The sequence below is a fragment of the Coregonus clupeaformis genome, unplaced genomic scaffold (assembly GCF_020615455.1).
Source record: "Coregonus clupeaformis isolate EN_2021a unplaced genomic scaffold, ASM2061545v1 scaf0568, whole genome shotgun sequence".
NCBI classification, from domain to species: Eukaryota; Metazoa; Chordata; class Actinopteri; order Salmoniformes; family Salmonidae; genus Coregonus; species Coregonus clupeaformis.
In genome coordinates this window covers 34,989-56,547 of record NW_025534023.1, presented here as the reverse complement: position 1 = coordinate 56,547, position 21,559 = coordinate 34,989, and the positions used below count along the sequence as shown (strand labels likewise).

General features: G+C 44.6%; 1 long non-coding RNA gene across 1 annotated transcript; it reads left to right on the top strand.

Moving 5' to 3' along the window:
• Positions 1-1,593: 1,593 nt before the first annotated feature.
• LOC121555259 lies at positions 1,594-18,486 on the top strand. The gene is made up of 3 exons (XR_006658863.1): positions 1,594-1,636; positions 1,800-1,887; positions 18,448-18,486. It is a non-coding gene; the product is annotated as an uncharacterized LOC121555259 (long non-coding RNA).
• The last annotated feature ends 3,073 nt before the right edge of the window (positions 18,487-21,559 follow it).

The window sequence follows — 21,559 nt, the reverse complement described above, 5'->3', positions numbered from 1 at the left end:
TCACCTTCTTCACCTTAGCTGGTGTAACAGCCAATCTCACCTTCTTCACCTTAGCTGGTGTAACAGCCAATCTCACCTTCTTCACCTTAGCTGGTGTAACAGCCAATCTCACCTTCTTCACCTTAGCTGGTGTAACAGCCAATCTCACCTTCTTCTCCTTAGCTGGTGTAACAGCCAATCTCACCTTCTTCACCTTAGCTGGTGTAACAGCCAATCTCACCTTCTTCACCTTAGCTGGTGTAACAGCCAATCTCACCTTCTTCTCCTTAGCTGGTGTAACAGCCAATCTCACCTTCTTCTCCTTAGCTGGTGTAACAGCCAATCTCACCTTCTTCTCCTTAGCTGGTGTAACAGCCAATGTCACCTTCTTCACCTTAGCTGGTGTTCAAGCCAATGTCACCTTCTTCACCTTAGCTGGTGTAACAGCCAATCTCACCTTCTTCACCTTAGCTGGTGTTCAAGCCAAGCTCACCTTCTTCTCCGTAGCTGGTGTACCAGCCAATCTCACCTTCTTCACCTTAGCTGTGTGTGTGTGTGTGTGTGTGTCTATATAGTAAATGCTATATATATATATATATATATATATATATATATATATATATATATATATATATATATATATATATATATATTATATGGTTATATATTGATCATTATATATTATATTTATATAAATGAAGGTAGTGTGTATATATATATATATAAATATAATGTGTAAAACTAGCAGTGTGAATGTTAAAACAATAAATGTTATAGAATAAGAGTTTTATTTTTTGAAGTATTGACCTTGGGAGAATACCTTTTTAGTGTTTTTCAAAATTGTTATTACACGACAAGTTCAAGCCAATTTTGTCTGCATTTTCAAAACTCGGAAGGCATGGTTTTGCAGATAAATGAGTAAAAGTGAACTACACTCTTAAAAGAAAAGCTTCCTGTAGGATCCTTTAGGATAATATAAGGTAAAAAATATACCTTAAGATTAATTTCCAAGCCTATACTCTGCCATCAGCTCGTTGTTGAACCGTTGTAGACTTCAGGGGTTCTTTGAAGAACCCTTTTCAAAAGAGGGGTTCGGTTTGGAACCAGCAGTGCCCTCGTGAGTAAAGGCCGCTCCAGCGTAGAATTCAAATTGAGACCATTGGTCAAAAGACTACTGGAAGCGGGAAGCGCGCGGATGGTTGGAGAGACGCGACCAATAAGAGATGACTTGCATCGGATTGACGTGAAAGGTGAGTGAACATTAGCTATTCGCTAGCTAAGATAATAATTCATCAAACTACTATCAAATAACTAAAAAACAATACATCATGTAATGTACTCTTGGTTTTTCATTAGCTAGCCAAGCTACATAGCCTGTAATGTTAGCTGGTAATTGTTGTATAAATGTTGGTACGTTTTAGCTAACGTTAGCTACAGTAGCTAGCTAGTTAAAGGTACTGTAACGTTAGCTAACTTTAGCTAGCTAGACTCAATATTGAGAAATTGTAGTCATTTAAACCCATGATATACTTTCTCACCATCTCCTTCCATCCTCCTCCCTTTAGTACCTGGCTTATCCTGCCCCTGTCCAGTTAAGTGGTGGAGAGTTTGGGAGCTGTGAGCTCTGATAGAGAAATGTATCAACCACCACGAACAGGTAACACACACACACACACACACACACACAGATGACCCAATGTAGATTATGTTCGACTTGACAAAAAGAAGAATACATAAAGCAGATCAGATTAGTTAGACGCATTTGATATTGAATACTCATGTTGTTTATGTTGTGTTAGTGTCTAATTGATGTCTTTCAGGTTGGTGTATTGGGGCGGATTGTTCTGTCCTCTGTATTTCAGACCAAAGCAAGACAATGTTTAAAGCTCACTATGGATCTACTAACAGGTTAGCCTCTATAAAGTATTTGGATGTATTTGAAGTGTGATTATAGTGTGCTCTGTGTTACTCCTTTGTGTATCCAATACTAACTGAATGGTGAATGAATGTATTTACAGTGAATCAATCAATCAATACAGTTTGATTATTGTGTGTTTTATGTCATTCCTTCATCTTTTCCAACACTAACTGAATGGTGAATGAATGTATTTGCAGTCAATCAATCAATCAATCAATACAGTGTTTGAACAAAATTCAACTCCAGTTGAAGAACTGGGACAAGCTATAAATCTCATTGTGGGGTAGGCCACATGTTATGAAGATGGTTAAAGCTCCTAAACTGAATTACATCATCAGCATGTTTCCACTGTCCATACCTGCCTACACCTTTAACACCATATACAAAATGATTCATTTGGACTATTAAAAGGGCCAGGATGAACCAAGCTAGATTACAGGTAAAGACTTAGAAGGGAGGATTAAAGCTCCCTAACATGTAATTATAGCAAGAAGCATTTATAACTGCCCCAATAGGCTCTTTATTGAGAACTCTAATAGGCCAATTTGGGTTGACATGGAAGAATAACTTAATGCCCCATTTGGAGCATCATATTATCTGAGTCAACACTTAAATGTGGGACTGCAGAATCCCATAATGTCCCATAATAAGAAATATGGCGTCAGATAAATAAGAGACAGACATCTTCACCATTCCTGACAAGCTCTGCTTCTTTATGGAACAACCATAAATACAAATTAGGAGGAAAGGTGGTTGTCTGGAAAGAGTGGAATAGGTTTTGTTTTAGCCTCAACACTAATACATTTCACTTTTGCGCTATGTGTCAACTTGAATTTGAGTGTGGCTGTGGAAGACTGGTCCCTTGATGATGTCTGCAAGTGGCTGAGTACCAATGATCTCCATGATTTCATTCCATCATTCCAAGGTTCACAATCTTTCTGAAGAATGCCAACTCTCTTCAATTGTCCACTTTGCAACGAGCATACTTTCTCTGTGTCCAGACGACTCACACATATTGGCCTCTATCACCAGCATGAACCACATTGTCTAATTACCTGTGGACTTAATGGGTGTGGGAAAACAAATAGATGTTTCAGCGCCTATCGGTCACACATCTACCAAAACCACAGAGCTTTTAAGCTCCAACTTAGATGAGAATTGCCCTCATGATGAATTTGAGACTGGGACTGATCCCATTGAAGATGACATGAGCGATGTAGAGAGTCTGCCAGAGGCTGAATATGTTCAAGCCACAGAGATCAACACTGAGCAGCTAATTGAAGGTCTCAAAATCAATATCTGTCTTTTTATTTTGAAAATCATGAAAGAACACTGCATCCCAGCTACGGTATAGAATAGCATTGTTGAGGACCTCAGAACCATTTTTGATGCATTAATGACACACTACAGCGATCCCCTCAGGTTTCATCTTACAAAAAAGCAAATAAACGTGGTTGAACATGACGATCTCATGGACTTGCTTAACAACTCTGCAGTATTTGAGGAATGCATTAGATGCATAAGCTCTGAGTGGATGCTGGAGCATTACTGTGTGAAAGAATTGGGCATGGTCCGGCCAATTGAAGTACCACTGAGCAACAAAGAAATTTATAAAACAAGGTGATTTCAATAAAGCTACATGGTCCCCAGGGTATATGAATATAAAGAGACATGAGACAAAACAATGGACCTGTAGAATGGAATAAGTTATAAGACCTCTATGATTCCTTTCATTTGTCAGTTCTACCAGCTAATGTGAGATGTTTAGATGACATAACATTTGAGGACACATACTGTAATTTAGCTGGCCAACTTTTCCCCTCCCTTTCTGGCTGCCCTCCCCCTTCCCTTCTAAGTTCAAGGTGGTTTATTTGTCATATACATGGAGTTAACAGTGCAATGAAATGCTGACTAGCAGGTTAACCTCTTGACAACAACAATAGAACAAGTCAGTAGCTAAGTTAATATAAAGAGTAATACAATAGTAATAAACCCTGCATTCATAACTATCCTTAACATACCTGGGGTGTTTCTGGGATAGAGGGTTGATATAAAAGTCAATATAATCAGCAATACAGTAAGATTCTGAGACACAATCACTTACTATTGGTCAGCCGTAGGGAACCGCCAACGTCTCAGGAGATATGTATTTTAGGCAGTAAGTAAAACTGCCTAGGCCTTGGAGAATCTGCCCCAAAAAAGATAGACCATCTGTTTATCTGTAATGTACTTATCCTCATATAGTTTACTCACTATCTCCTGGATTAATCTTTTGTGTTTTCCGGTTGTGTTGAGTGGGGACAATGGAACATAGTGTTTACCATTATCCTATTGTCTATTGGCTTCAAGAAGATATTCACTTTATCCATTACAACAATCTGAGCCCCCTTATCTGCTGGTTTAATCACTATATTCTGATGTTCAATGTTTCTAGAGCTTGATTTTTTGAAAAATGTGTAAGGTTAAGCTGATATACAGGTCGGGTTCTGAATTGTGAAAAGGAAGCCACATCCCTACGTATAACAGTCTGTATAGTTTCTGACACTGACTCCAACTGAGGTTCCCAATGTGAGGGGTTTGGAAATAGTATATGAGGAAAATCTGTTTCATAATCAAAATGATCTAATAACTTCAATCTTCTATGATAGAAGTGTAGATTCCTCCGGAGCTCCCTGCAGTCCACCTGTTTAGGAGTTGGTATGAAAGTCAGTCCTCTTTCTAGAACCTCACTCTCGGCTTGGTTGAGCCCAATGGGACATTGCTGGTCAAGGCCTCAAATCGGTTGTGAAGTACTATGGACATATTGATGGAACAAGGTCACTAAACTGGTGGTTAGACAGGGTAGATCCAAGAGCAGGCCTCTGCTGTCATCTAGAGGGCGTTTCTCTGTACTGCTTGACACATGGAGACTCAATGGAGGCACAGTGCAAAGTGCTCAAAGTAAGGCCCAAACAATTTGTTTGTCAGGCTGGGATCTATAAAGCAGTATGTTCTCCAATTAGATGCCAACTAATATTCATACAGGGACAATAGGTGGGGCAGGAGGAAGAATGGTGTTCCTGATTTTCAGAGGAATTCCCCTTTTTTCTTTAAAGCTTCAGATTGAGATTGTTGTTATTCTCCAATATGTTTTTATTCAGTGTGCCTCTCTGGATTCTCCAAGGGGAATACTCCCTCTATTCTCCACTAGAGAGTTGGAGCTCCATGCTTTTGCTCCACTGTTGGTGTACATTTATTTGGTCCCCAAAATACCAAAATAAAAAGCTGTATTTGTCTAGTTTTTAGCTGAGTCCCCAGTTAACATCCATGTGATTCATTTAAAAGTTTCTATAAAGATTAAAAGTACATTTTAAAAATGCACTCCTGACGTTTCACCACAATAGTTTTCTTCAGACAATGGTACAAAAAGTAGCCAAACAAAGCCAAAGGAGAGTGATGAGCAGCAGCAGCATCATCAAACCAGCGAGGCCGCCGGCAAGCCCAACAGTGATGATGCTGCCGAGCTCCAGTTAGCTCCGTGTGCAGAGCCTACCCACCCTTCCACAAGCACCGCCAGGATAATGGCTCCACAGCCCCCTCCACCTCCGACTATTCCTGACTATCTTGGAACAGAGGTGCCAGCCCAGATTAGCCTAGAATCCTACCGTAGCCGCAGGTTTTCTGTAAATAAAAACTTCATTTAATAGCAACTGGTTCATAAGAAGAGAGTGTCTGGAATACTCGCTTACTGAAGATGCTGCATTGCTGAAAGTTCTGCGTGGGGTCCATCTATTGGGAGGTGGCTAACTAGTCTGTATTCTCCACTGATTCATATGGATGCCAGTGCACACATTGGCTGTAAAAGTGGGTAAAAACAGAAAAGCACATAACTGTAGCTATGTGGTCTTTACTTGGGTGTGTTTCAGCAGGGTGAGATCAGAGAGATGCTTCCAAGTCAGTATTTTTCTGAACTCATAAAATCCTTTACACAATCTGATGGGATGAATGTTCAACCCCATTTAAATCACCATAAAGTCTATATAGTACCTTTAAGTTAAGACGTCACAGATCTGTTCATGGCAAAGCAGTTCAATTAATGATATTAATTGATTCTTAAAGAATATAACTTATAAATCATGAGCCTCATCTTGAGGAGTCACCTGTGACAGTATTCATAAAGAGTAGGAGTACTGATCTGGGATCAGTTTTTCCTTTTAGATCATAATGAAACAGATTAGATGGACAGGGGGGACCTGATCCTAGATCAGCACTCCTCCTCTGGGAAACTGCATGTATGAAACCGAACACATAGTCGTAGTCTAGTTACAGCAGGTGTTTACTGCCATCTAGTGGAAGATACCAATAAAACACTTTATTATCAGGGTGGGGAGATGACTGAACTGAAACTGAAAGTACAGGATCCATTTGGAGATGACAGAGAAGAAAACACTATATGGAGAGAACTGAAAAATAAAGTAAGTATTTCTGAACAATAATCTGAACAATAATCTATTCTAATGGACAGAGTAAGATAATGAATACCTGGAATGAGATATAAGGTAGACTATTATACATGTTATTTAGATTGTCATTAAGGAGACACCTATTTTACATTCCTTATTCCATAAAACATATTAACGCTGTAGAACTGATGCGCATCAAGAAATAAGGTGACAAAGCACAGGAAAACTACTTTAGGCTCTCTAGAGCACGTTAGATACATTCTGTCGGAGGTGGTTTAAACTGCAATCTAATGTCGACTTTACTTATGGAAAACCATATCATGCGAAGGTTTTTACACATGCTCAGTTCTTGGGTCTCGAGTGGAAATTTGAAATGAAAGTTATGGAACTTCATCATGTGCTTCTGTTATGAGAAAAACTCCACAATGAAACAGACATTAAATGTGGAGAATGATAGATCTGTTGGCCATCAAGTAGCCTATTCATTGTTATGCCTGTCTAGGCTACTGTAGCCTGCCATTTTATACTATAAATATGTTGAAATGACTGGAGTCGTTGGAAACCATTTTGTGCCACTTGTGTAGCCAACCTGGAGCTGGCAAACAGATGTAATAATTAGCCTTTAACTTCAGTTTATTGTTGTTGTAGCCTTGTGTTATTATGCAATTAATAATGGCCATGTTTAGTTAATTCAATTGGAAGTTAAAGTGTCACCATGGTCACAGTTCTATCTCAATTGCTGATCAGATGTTAGAATGCATTAGATTGAAGGTAACAGTCAGCCAGATTAGACTACAGGTATAAAAATAACCTGGCTGTTGTTGACAAGCATGGGCCTATTCAGTTCATATCCATATTATTAAATATTTAATACAGATTGAAATTACGACCCCATCCTCAGTAGCCTATTCCAGCAGGCTACTGGGCAACAGAAGCACTTCCTACCTCAAAATCGTCTTGCTGTTCATGTTAAATAAATGAATCTCTCAATTTGAACTAAGCAAGTTGCTAAATCATTCAGCTTACATCTTGCCCAGGCTACTGGAGGCTATCTGAAATAAGATGTAGGCCTATCAGGGAAACATTTTTGGGGGATAGTTTTCAGGCCTTGTTGGTGGGTTTTGAGTAGTCATTGTGTTAGAAAAAGTAATTGCATTAAATCACCTGACTCTTTCGATATGTCTGTTAGTAAACTGTTTCAGATCATGAATAAAAGAGGACAATTGACATTCAAGAATGAGTTGTCACTGTGTTCACCACAACCAACATGCTGCATCTCTGTTTAGGGGTCAGTGCTCTAAAATGAGTCTCTCTGGGGAGAGAGAGGAGGGGGGCCCTGCCTCTAAAATGAGTCTCTCTGGAGAGAGAGGAGGGGGGCCCTGCCTCTAAAATGAGTCTGTCTGGGGGACATGACACCAAAACTAAAAGGTGAGCTGACAATATTGTTTAAGAATTTATATTCCAAAACGCTATATAGGAGAAAAGAAAATCACATTTGTGTTTTTTCATCAGAAATGATTACTAATGGGTACCTTCAATATAACTATTGTATATTTGAGATGTGATTTAAAACCATTGTTTAGCTGGAATGTAATGTTCGTATCCTGTATATTTGACTGTGATACGTGGTCGTCTCACCTAGCTACATTCAGATGAATGCATTTACAGATGCCATATCTTAATTTGACCCAGTTTCTCACAGCAGGAAAATAATCCTGCAGCAATAGTAAATGTGCATTTTTATGTGGATTATAATTAAGGGATATTTTCTGTAGGGGTTGATACATTTTTCATCAGGGAAAATCAAGTCTGACATTTTAAAGTGGAAATTACCCACTTTAGACACCTTTATAAAGCCTTGTAGTGGTTTAATCATTTCTTTAAGCAATAAAAGCCAATTGACTGTCAAGGATGTTGTAAGTGGGTGTGGTGGTGGAATCAGGCGCAGGACGCAGAAGTATAGTTCCAAAGACTTTAGTGAAAACTCTCACCATGCAAACATTAAATAGCCCGAAGGCAAAACTCCGCGCACAGGCGAAACAAAACGGGCACACAGACAGGTGCGACAAAACTCTCCAAACTATGGAGGACAGCTCTACCGAGCAAATAGACAAAACATCCAGCAACAAAGCACGACAGTGAAAACAATCACACACAACACTAACACAAACCCAAGGAGAACTTATAGGGCACTAATTACCTAAACGAAAACAGGTGTGACAACAATTAGACAAAAGCAAACGAACATAGAAACATGCAACGGTGGCAGCTAGTATTCGAGACAACGAACGCCGAAGCCTGCCCGAGCAAGGAAGAGAGGCAGCCTCGGCCGAAACCGTGACAGTACCCCCTTGACGCGCGGCTCCAGACGTGCGCTGACTCCGGCCTCGGGACGACCAGGAGGACGCGGAGCAGGATGCGTCGGGTGCCCACGATGGAATTCCGTCAGGAGAGACGGGTCCAAAATGTCCCTCCTTGGCACCCAGCACCGCTCCTCCGGGCCGTACCCCTCCCACTCCACTAGATATTGGAGACCCCCCATCCGACGTCTCGAATCCAAGATGGACCGCACAGAGTACGCCGGTGCCCCCTCGATGTCCAATGGGGGCGGAGGAGTCTCCCTGATCTCACTTTCTTGGAGTGGGCCAGCTACCACCGGCCTGAGAAGAGACACATGGAACGAGGGGTTAATACTTTATATTCAACAGGTAGTTGTAATTTGTAACACACCTCGTTCAACCTTCTCAGGACTTTAAATGGCCCTACAAACCGCCGACCCAGTTTCCGACAGGGCAGGCGGAGGGGCAGGTTTCTGGTAGAGAGCCAGACTCGATCACCAGGTGCGTACACCGGTCCCTCACTGCGGTGGAGATCGGCGCTCGCCTTATGACGCCGGAGTGCCCGCTGCAGGTGGACGTGTGCAGCGTTCCATGTCTCCTCCGAGCGCCGCACCCACTCATCCACCGCAGGAGCCTCGATCTGGCTCTGCTGCCAAGGTGCCAGAACCGGCTGGTAACCTAACACACATTGGAAAGGGGTTAGGTTGGTTGAGGAATGGCGTAGGGAATTCTGGGCCATTTCGGCCCAGGGAACGACCTTGCCCACTCCTCTGGCCGGTCCTGGCAGTATGTTCTAAGAAACCTACCCACATCCTGGTTCACACGTTCCACCTGCCCATTACTCTCCGGGTGGTAACCCGAGGTGAGGCTCACCGAGACCCCCAATCGCTCCATAAAAGCTCTCCAGACTCTGGAGGTAAATTGGGGACCTCGATCAGACACAATATCCTCGGGTACCCGTAGTGCCGAACACATGGGTGAATAGTGCTTCGCGGTTTGCAGGGCAGTAGGAAGGCCCGGCATGGGGGAGCAAACGACAGGCCTTAGAAAACCGGTCCACAACGACCAGTATAGTGGTATTCCCCTGAGAAGGAGGAAGGTCAGTTAGGAAATCCACCGAGAGGTGAGACCATGGTCGTTGTGGAACGGGCAGGGGTAGTAACTTACCCCCTAGGCAGATGTCTAGGCGCCTTACACTGGGCGCACACCGAGCAGGAGGAAACATAAACCCTCACATCCTCGCTAACGTGGGCCACCAGTACTTGGCACTAAGACAGTGCACTGTCCGGCCGATACCAGGATGTCCAGAGGAGGGTGACGTGTGAGCCCAATAGATCAATCGATCCCGAACCTCGAGCGAACGTACTTCCGACCCTCCGGGCATTGAGGTGGACTAGGGTCGGTGCTGTCGCCGCTTCGAGTTCAGCATCGACCTCCCACACTACCGGTGCCACCAGACACGACTCCGGCAGTATGGGAGTGGGCTCCACGGACCTCTCCTCCGTGTCATACCGCCGAGACAGTGCGTCTGCCTTACCATTCTGTGACCCAGGGATGTACATGATCTTGATTGTGAACCGGGCCAAAAACTTATTCCACCTCGCCTGGCGAGGGTTCAGCCTCCTCGCTGCCCGGATGTACTCCAGGTTACGGTGGTCCGTCAAAATGAGGAAAGGGTGTTGAGCCCCCTCAAGCCAGTGCCTCCACACCTTTAGGGCCTGTACCACGGCTAACAGTTCCCCTGTCCCCTACGCCATAGTTTCGCTCCCGCCCGGACTGAGCTTCTTGGAATAAAAAGCACAGGGGCGGAGTTTAGGTGGCGCGCCGGACCGTTATGAAAGCACGGCTCCTATACCGGCCTCTGACGCGTCCACCTCTACCTGAAATGGCAAAGAGGATCCGGATGCGCCAGCACCGGGGCCGAGGTAAACAGGTCCTTCAGCCTCCCAAACGCCCTGTCCGCCTCGGCAGACCACTGCAGACGCACCGGACCCCCCTTCAAAAGAGACGTGATGGGAGCTGCCACCTGTCCAAAACCCCGGATAAACCTCCGGTAGTAATTCGCAAACCCCAAAAACTGCTGCACCTCCTTCACAGTGGTTGGTGTTTGCCAATCTACGCACGGCTGACACCCGGTCTACCTCCATCTTCACCCCTGACGCAGACAACTGATACCCCAAAAAGGAGACCGACTCCTGGAAAAACAGACACTTCTCTGCCTTGACATAAAGGTTGTGCTCCACCAGCCTCCGCAACACTCTGCGCACCAGGGCCACATGCTCGACTCGGGTGGCGAGTACACGAGAATGTCATCTATGTACACAACCACCCCCTGCCCCTGCATGTCCCTGAAGATCTCATCCACGAATGATTGGAAAACTGACGGAGCGCTTCATCAACCCGTATGGCATGACAAGATACTCGTAATGGCCCGAGGTGGTACTAAAGGCTGTCTTCCATTCATCGCCCTCCCTGATGCGCATCAAGTTGTACGCGCTCCTGAGATCTAATTTAGTGAAGAAACGCGCCCCATGCAATGACTCAGTCATGGTCGCAATCAGCAGGAGTGGATAACTGTACTTCACCGTGATCTGATTGAGACCACGGTAATCGATGCACGGGCGTAACCCACCATCCTTTTTCTTCACAAAAAGAAACTCGAGGACGCAGGGGAAGTGGAAGGCCGTATGTATCCTTGTCTCAGAGATTCGTCTATGTAAGTCTCCATAGCTTTCTTCTCCTCCTGAGACAGAGGATACACTGGCTCCGTGGGAGCGCAGCTCCTGCCTGGAGGTCTATCGCACAATCTCCCTGCCTATGGGGCGGCAATTGCGTCGCCCTCGACTTACTAAACGCAATAGCCAAATCCCCATACTCAGGGGGAACGTGCAATGCGGGCACCTGGTTTGGACTCTCCACCGAGGTAGCCCCTACGGAAACGCCCAAACATCGACTCCACACACTGAGCAGACCACTCCATCAGAGCTCTCTCCTGCCACGAAATAGATGGGTTATGGGTACTCAACCAGGGCATGCCCAGCACCACCGAATACGCAGGCGAGTCGATCAGAAATAGCTGGATCATCTCCTGATGACCCCCTGCGCACACATCCTAAGTGGCGCTGTAACCTCCCTGATCAAGCCCGCACCCAACGGACGGCTATCTAGGGCATGAACGGGAAAGGAACGTCAACAGGTAGAAGGGGGAATCCCTAAGGCTAAACAAAATTGCTTATCAACAAAAATTCCCAGCCGCGCCTGAATCTACCAGCGCCTTATGCTGGGAATGAGGTGCTACCTGTGGAAAACGCACAGGTATACAAAAGTGTGCAACAGAGAGCTCTGGGTGAGTGGGGCGCCTACTCACCTGGAAGGACTCCCCAGTGCGGGACCTGTCGTCTTCCCCCTAGGAGGCCATCCCCCAGCACCTAGCCGCGGTGTGTCCTCCCCCGACCACAGTTGGTGCAGGAGATGGACCCCTCGTATACCGACCCCTCCTCTCTCTAGCGCCAGCGCCACCGAGCTCCATGGGACATGGCTCGGAAGCGCTGGAGGGTGAAATGGGACGGACCCCCTCGGGACGCCCGCGGGAGCTAGCAGGGTATCCAGCCTGATGGACATGTCGACCAACTGGTCGAACGAGAGACTGGTGTCCCTACAGGCCAGCTCCTACGGACGTCCTCACGTAGACTACATCGATAGTGATCGATGAGGGCCCGCTCATATCACCCTGCATCCGCCGCTAGAGTGCGGAATTCTAAGGCGAACTCCTGGGCACTCCTCCTCCCCTGCCGGAGGCCGAACAGATGCTCCCCGCCGCTTTCCCCTCCGGGGATGGTCAAACACCGCCCTGAAGTGGCAGGAGAACTCGTCGTAGGTGATGGTGTTAGCGTCTATTCTCCTCCACTCTGCGTTGGCCCATTCCAACGCTTTACCGGAAAGGCAGGAGATCAGGGCGGACACGCTCTCGTGCCCCGAGGCGCGCCGGGTGCACGGTGGCCAGGTAAAGCTCCACCTGAGAAGGAATCCCTGACACCCGGCAGCGGTCCAATCGTAGGCCCTCGAGCGAGAGTCGAACTCCTCTGGGTTCTGGAGCGGGAAGAGGCTGACTTGCCGATGGCGCGGGCAGGGACGATGGTAGTGGAGGTGTCCCTCGGGTCTCCCAGCCTCTGATGGTGGTGATCACCTCCTGCAATGCGGACCCCATCCGCAGGATCTGGTCATCTAGCTGGAGGACCCTGTCCTCCAGCGTCGCCTGCGCTGCTTCGGCTCCTGCTGATTCCATTTAAAGGTGTGTGATTCTGTCAAGGATGTTGTAAGTGGGTGTGGTGGTGGAATCAGGCGCAGGACGCAGAAGTATAGTTCCAAAGACTTTAGTGAAAACTCTCACCGTGCAAACATTAAATAGCCCGAAGGCAAAACTCCGCGCACAGGCGAAACAAAACGGGCGCACAGACAGGTGCGACAAAACTCTCCAAACTATGGAGGACAGCTCTACCGAGCAAATAGACAAAACATCCAGCAACAAAGCACGACAGTGAAAACAATCACACACAACACTAACACAAACCCAAGGAGAACTTATAGGACACTAATTACCTAAACGAAAACAGGTGTGACAACAATTAGACAAAAGCAAACGAACATAGAAACATGCAACGGTGGCAGCTAGTATTCCGGAGACAACGAACGCCGAAGCCTGCCCGAGGAAGGAAGAGAGGCAGCCTCGGCCGAAACCGTGACATTGACCAACATTTCTGAAAATGGATATATAGCGTTTTGGAATGAAACTCTTGTTTCCCCATCTGAGCTCAGAGTAGATGAGAGATGTAATGTTTGTCTCTGTTGTGTTGAAGTCCAATCAAGCAGGAGAGACCAGCCTCCCCTGTACCCAGCTGTGTGTCCATGAAGAGTGACTGGTCTATGGTTCAACCTATAGTGTTTAGAGAGGGAGACTTTTCTACTGATCAAAGGTAAGAAGAACTCATGGGTCATGGTCAGTGAGTTAAACAACACTGTCTCTAGTCATTTCTCCTCTCCCATTCTCCCATTTATTTTTGTTGTTTTCATAATCCATAGGCTAATCTTTTTTTACATTTTCATAGTCCTGAAACAATATTAAACTAACACAACATTCCCTGTGTGTGTGTGTGTGTGTGTGTGTGTGTGTGTGTGTGTGTGTGTGTGTGTGTGTGTGTGTGTGTGTGTGTATGTGTGTCAGTGAGTGTGTGTGCACTCCCTGGATGAGGAGATGTAATCTCTATCCTGATTGACGTGTCACTTTTATCCCTACCTACATGTACATATTACCTCAAATACCTGGTACCCCTGCACATTGACTCAGTACTGGTACTCCTTGTATATAGTCTAGTTATTACCTCAACTACCTGGTACCCCTGGACATTGACTCAGTACTGGTACTCCTTGTATATAGTCTAGTTATTACCTCAACTACCTGGTACCCCTGCACATTGACTCAGTACTGGTACTCCTTATATATAGTCTAGTTATTATCTCAACTACCTGGTACTCCTGGACATTGACTCAGTACTGGTACTCCTTGTATATAGTCTAGTTATTACCTCAACTACCTGGTACCCCTGCACATTGACTCAGTACTGGTACTCCTTATAGCCTCATTAGTGTTATTTTATTGTGTCCTTGTATATAGTCTAGAAGGCTTTGAGAGTCAGAAGCAGGATAAGGAAGTGGTGATTGCTGAAGATGAGAAGCAGGAGAGCAGTGCCAGAGAGGGGGCTCTGAAGATCACATGGCACGTCCTGAGGAAAATGAACCAGAAGGAGCTTGCTAACACACTGGAGAAAAGTAAGAGCTGTCTGCCTCATGTTGAATGCTGTTTTAGAACATGTAAAAGCTGTAGCTAAAGTACAGCTAAAGTAGCTGTGTAACTCAATGATATTGTAGCAGCCTTAACACAACAACTAGTGACCTCATCAACTAGCAGCAGGGATGTGTTGTGTTGATTAATTTAGACAGAGAGAAGAGGAGAGAGAGAGAGAGAGAGAGAGAGAGAGAGAGAGAGAGAGAGAGAGAGAGAGAGAGAACCAATAATACTATAATCAGTCACACCAGTCTGTAATGCATTATGAAAACACTTACACATTTATACAGTCAGTTAAGAGAACAAATTATTTTTATTAAAAACTTTATAGCAGTCCTACAATACTGTAGGCATTAAAACATACGTAATATTAATATCCTCTGTGTTATTTCTTCATTCATATGAGCTTGCTGTGATTTACCAACGTGAACTCAAATCTAATCTAAAGAAGAAGTTTCAATGTGTATTTGAGGGGATCGCTAAACAAGGAAACCCAACACTTCTCAATAAGATCTACACAGAGCTCTACATCACAGAGGGTGGAACAGGAGAGGTCAATAATGAACATGAGCTGAGACAGATTAAGACAACAACCAGGAAACAAGCAAGACCAGAGACTGCAATCAAATGTAACGACATCTTCAGACCCTTAACTGGACAAGACAAACTTATCAGAACTGTGCTGACAAAGGGAGTCGCTGGCATTGGAAAAACAGTCTCTGTGCAGAAGTTCATTCTGGACTGGGCTGAAGGAAAAGCAAATCAGGATGTCCAATTTGTATTTTCATTCCCTTTTCGGGAGCTGAATTTGATGAAAGGTGAAAAAAAACACTTTCATTGAACTTCTCAATCACTTCTCAGTCGAAACCAGAGAATCAAGAATCTCCAACTACGACAAGTACAAAGTTCTGTTCATCTTGGATGGTCTGGATGAGTGCCGACTGCCCCTAGACTTCCAGAAGAACAAGATCTGTTGTGACGTCACAAAGTCAACCTCAGTGGATGTTCTGCTGACAAATCTCATCTAGGGAAATCTGCTTCCCTCTGCTCTCCTCTGGATAACTACCCGACCTGCAGCAGCCAATAAGATCCCTTCAGTGTGTGTTGACCAGGTGACAGAGGTACGAGGGTTCAATGACCCACAGAAGGAGGAGTACTTCAGGAAGATATTCAGTGATGAGGACATGGCCAGCAGAATCATCTCACACATAAAGACATCAAGGAGCCTCCACATCATGTGCCACATTCCAGTCTTCTGTTGGATTTCTGCAATTGTCCTTGAACACATGTTGAGTACAGACAAGACAGAAGAGATCCCCAAGACTCTGACTGAGATGTTCATACACCTTGTGGAGTTTCATACCAAACAGAAGAATTAAAAGTATCTTGGGAAAGAAGAGACAGGTCCACACTGGAATAAAGAGAGCATTCTGTCACTGGGAAAACTGCCTTTTCAACAGCTTGTGAATGGCAATCTAATTTTCTATGAAGAAGACCTGAAAGAGGCTGGCATTGATGTCAATGAAGCCTCAGTGTACTCAGGATTGTGCACACAGCTCTTTAAAGAGGAATGTGTGCTGTACCATGAAAAGGTGTACTGCTTCGTGCATCTGAGCATTCAGGAGTTTCTGGCTGCTGTATATGTGTTCCTCTCATTCATCAACAACAATGAGAATCTAATGGCCAAACCTCAATCAATGTTCAGCTACTTTTTTGCGCTGTCAAGAGACAAGCCTGAAGTTACTTTCTACAAGAGTGCTGTGGATAAAGCCTTACAAAGTGAGACAGGAAACCTGGACCTTTTCCTTCGCTTCCTTCTGGGCCTCTCACTGGAGTCCAATCAGAAGCACTTACGAGGTCCACTGACAAAGACAAGAAGCAGCTCACAGAGCCATGAAGAAACAGTCAACTACATCAAGGAGAAGATCAGGAAGAATCCCTCTCCAGAGAGGTGCATCAATCTGTTCCACTGTCTGAATGAACTGAATGACCATTCTCTAGTGGAGGAGATCCAAAGATACCTGAGATCAGGAAGTCTCTCAGAAGAAGAACTGTCACATGCACAGTGGTCAGCTCTGGTCTTTGTGTTGCTGACTTCAGAAAAGGAGCTGGATGTGTTTGACCTGAAGAAATACTCCAGATCAGAGGAAGGTCTTCTGAGGCTGCTGCCAGTGGTCAAAGCCTCCAGAGCTGCTCTGTGAGTACATAAAATGACATTTAAGTACTAATCATCAGGAAGAAATGTTCAGAGAAATATATGTATTATAATATGTATATAATTAATTTTGAAAAACATATTGAATCAATGCATTGATGTTCACTTTAGTATAACAATATGACCATATAATTCTAGGAGACAGAAGATGAATCTATATGTTGTTTAAGAGAATAAACCAAATGCATCTGCAATTGTCCTTCTACACTACTGGTGTTAAATTAACAGTTTGTGAAATCATTATCATCTCTCTGTCAGGCTGTCAGGCTGTCTAGTCACAGAGAAAGGCTGTGCTTCTCTGGTCTCAGCTCTGAAGTCAAACCCCTCACACCTGAGAGAGCTGGACCTGAGTAACAATAACCTGAAGGATTCAGGAGTGAAGCTGCTCTCTGCTGGACTGGGGAATCCCCACTGTAAACTGGAGACTCTGAGGTCACTATTCCTGTAGTTGGTCAACAAGTGATAACTGTTCACCAGATCCACATGTGTTTACCAGGCACACATAGTCCACACCATATGTGTTTGGACAGTGAAGCTTACAGTTTTAAATTTGGTGCTATGCTCCAGCATTTTGGATTTGAGATAGAATGTTTCATATTAGGCAACAGAACAGAATGTCACCTTTTATTTGAGGTTTTTCATACATATCTGTGTTACTGTTTAAATATGAAAGAACTTTATGTATCTAGTTTTGACAAATTCACTTATATTGTATTAAAGCAGTCATACGTTTAGTATTTGGTCCCATATTCCTTACCCACAGTGATTACATCAAGCTTGTGATTCTACAAACTTGTTGAATGCATTTGCAGTTTGTCTTGGTTGTGTTTTGGATGATGTTTTTCCCAATAGAAACTGAATGGTGAATAATGTCCTGTCATTTTGGAGTCACTTCACTTGTATTGTCAGTAAGAATAGAAGATGTTTCTGAACACTTCTACATTCATGTGGATACTACCATGATTATGAATAATCATGAATGAATCGTGAATGATGATGAATGAGAAAGTTACAGAGGAACAAGGATCATACCCCCTCTGTTATTGGTAATGGTGAGAGGTTAGCATGTTTTGTTGTAGCCTCTGTAACTTTCTCACTCATAATTGTTCATGATTCATTCATTATTTTTATTAATCATGTCATCATCAGGATTAATTTAGTAGTGTTTAGAAACATGTTATCTACTCACTTAGACAGAAAATTACTCCAGTCATCATCCACCATTCAGTTACTATTGGGCAAAACATAACCCAAAACACAACCAAAACAAACTGCAAATGCAACCAACGAGTTTACAACCAAATACTCAACTTTTGAATACTTTAATACACTATAAGTGAATTGGTCAGAATACTTATGACTTCTTGAAAAGGGGGGACTAGATACATAAAGTGCTTTCATTTCTAAACGGTGAAAGAGATATGTATTAAAATACCCTAAAATAAAAGGTGACATTATATACTGTGACCTCATATGAAACATTTGGTCTCAAATCCAAAATGCTGGAGTATAGAGCCACATTTAAAATGTTAGCTTCACTGTCAAACTAGATATGGTGTGGACTGTATACTCAATGATTTTTTTCTAATAATGATATATATATGGCAGGTTTCAGGACACTGGTATAAATGAAAATGTTGAAAAAATATACTGCCACTTTTTCACCACCAAAGAATAGCAGTGTGGTTTTAATATGATTTGACTCTTTGCAGGCTGTCAGGCTGTCTAGTCACAGAGGAAGGCTGTGCTTCTCTGGTCTCAGCTCTGAAGTCAAACCCCTCACACCTGAGAGATCTGGACCTGAGCTACAATCACCCAGGAGACTCAGGAGTCAGACTGCTCTCTGCTGGACTGGAGGATCCACACTGCAGACTGGAGAAACTCAAGTATGTAGAGGGTTTATGTCAATGTTCATATCAGACATGTTGGAGTTATCAGGCTAGTTAAGACAAACATTCTGACCACCACTTGGACTAAGTTATATAAAGACTGTGTGTGTGTGTGTCCTGTGTGTGTGTGTGTGTGTGTGTGTGTGTGTGTGTGTGTGTGTGTGTGTCCAGTGTGTATGTGTGCACGTGTATCAGTGTATCACACACACAAATACACTGGACACACACAGACTGGAAACACACACACACTGGACACACACACACAAACACACTGGACAAACACACACTGGACACAAAGGACACAGACACACACACACTGGTCACACACACACACACACACACACACACACACAGTGGCCCCACACACACACAAAAAGGAAACACATACACACTGGACAGACACACTGGGCACACACACACAAACTGGACACACACACACACACACTCACACGGACACACACACACACACACACACTCACACTGGACACACACACACACACACACACACACACTGGACACACACACACATACTGGAAACACACACACACTGGACACACACACTGGGTACTTACACACACACACACACTGAACTCATACACTGGACACACACACACACTGGACACAAACTGGACACACACACACTGGACACACACACACACTCACACGGGGACACACACACACATTCACACTGGACACACAGACACACACACACACTGGACAAACACACACACACACACCGGAAACACAAACACACTGGACACACACACACACACACACTCACACTGGACACACACACACACACACTCAAACTGGACACACACACACACAATGGACACACACACACACACGCTGGAAACACACACACACACATCCTTGACACACACAAACACTGGACACACACACACACACATACACACACACTGGACACACGCACACACACACACTGGACACACACACACACACACACACACACACACGGGAAACATTCACACACTGGACAAACACACTCACACACACACTGGAAACACACTCACACTGGACACACACCCACACACAAACACACACATACACATTGGACACACACTGGACACACACACACACACACACACTAAAACTGGACACACACACACACACAAACACTGGACACACACACACACACACTGGACACACACACACACACACACACACACACACACACACCACTGGACACACACACACTGGACACACACACACACTGGACACACATACACTGAAAACACACACACATTGGACACACACACACACTGGAGAAACACACACACACACTGGAAACACACACTGGACAAGAACACACACACACACACACACACTGGACCACACACACACACTCACACTGGAGACACACACACATACACTGGACACACACACACACACACACTGGACACACACACACACTGGACAAACATACACACACACACACACTGGACACACACAAACACACACTGGACACACATACACACAAATGGACACACACATACTCACACAAACTGGACCAACACACACTAACACACTGGATCCACACTCATTCATTCACACTGGACACACACACACATACATTGGTAAAAACACACTAGACACACACACACACGCTGGACACACACACACACACACACACACTGGACACACACACACACACGCACACACACACACACAAAAACACTGGACACACACACACACACACTGGACACACACACACTGGACACACACACACACACACTCACACACACACACTGGACACACAATGGACACACACACATACTGGACACACACACACACACACGCACTGGACACACACACACACACACACTGGACACACACACACACACTCACACACACTCACCCACCCACACACACACAAACTGGAAAAAAAACACACTAGACACACACACACACGCACACACAAACAAACACACTGGACAAACACACACACAGACTGGACACACACAGACACAGACTGGACACACACACACACACACATACACTGGATCCATACATACACACACTAGACACACACATACTGGACAAACACACACACACTGGACACAAACCCACACACACACTGGACACACACACACACTCACACTGGACACACACACACACTCACACTGGACACACACACACACTGGACACACACACACACTGGACACACACACACATACACTGGACACACAAACACTGGACACACACACACACACACACTGGACACATACACAAAAACGACACACTCTGGACACACACGCACTCTGGACACACGATCACACACACACTGGACACAAACACACTGGACACACACACACACTGGCCCCACACACACACTCACACTGTACACACTGGACAAATACACACACACAAAGGACACATACACAAAAAGGACACACACAGGACACAAACACTGGACACACACACACACACACACACACTTGGACAAATTTATATGCTGACTGTGTGTGTGTGTGTGTGTGTGTGTGTGTGTGTGTGTGTGTGTGTGTGTGTGTGTGTGTGTGTGAGTTCAGGTGTATCCCTCAATGACTGTCTGTTCTTCTGCTTACCGCTACAGTGTGGAACATGGTGGAGAGAACAGAATGAGACCTGGACTTAGAAAATGTGAGTGTTGACTGCTGTGAACAATATGACTAAGAATAAGTCTTAATTCAAGTGAAGTCAAAGTCAAAGACCACCATCATTACTTACTTGGTCATATTAAATATCAGCTGTAGTTCTACAGAAGCACAAATCAGGGACACCAAAGTTTACAAAGAGTTGCTTTGACAATGTGTGTGTCTGTGTGTGGCGTGTTCGTGTTACTTTAGAAATGTGTGTGTTCAGGATGTGTGTGTTTGTGTTTGTGTTCATGCATGCATACAGGTGTGTGTGTGTGTGTGTGTGTGTGTGTGTG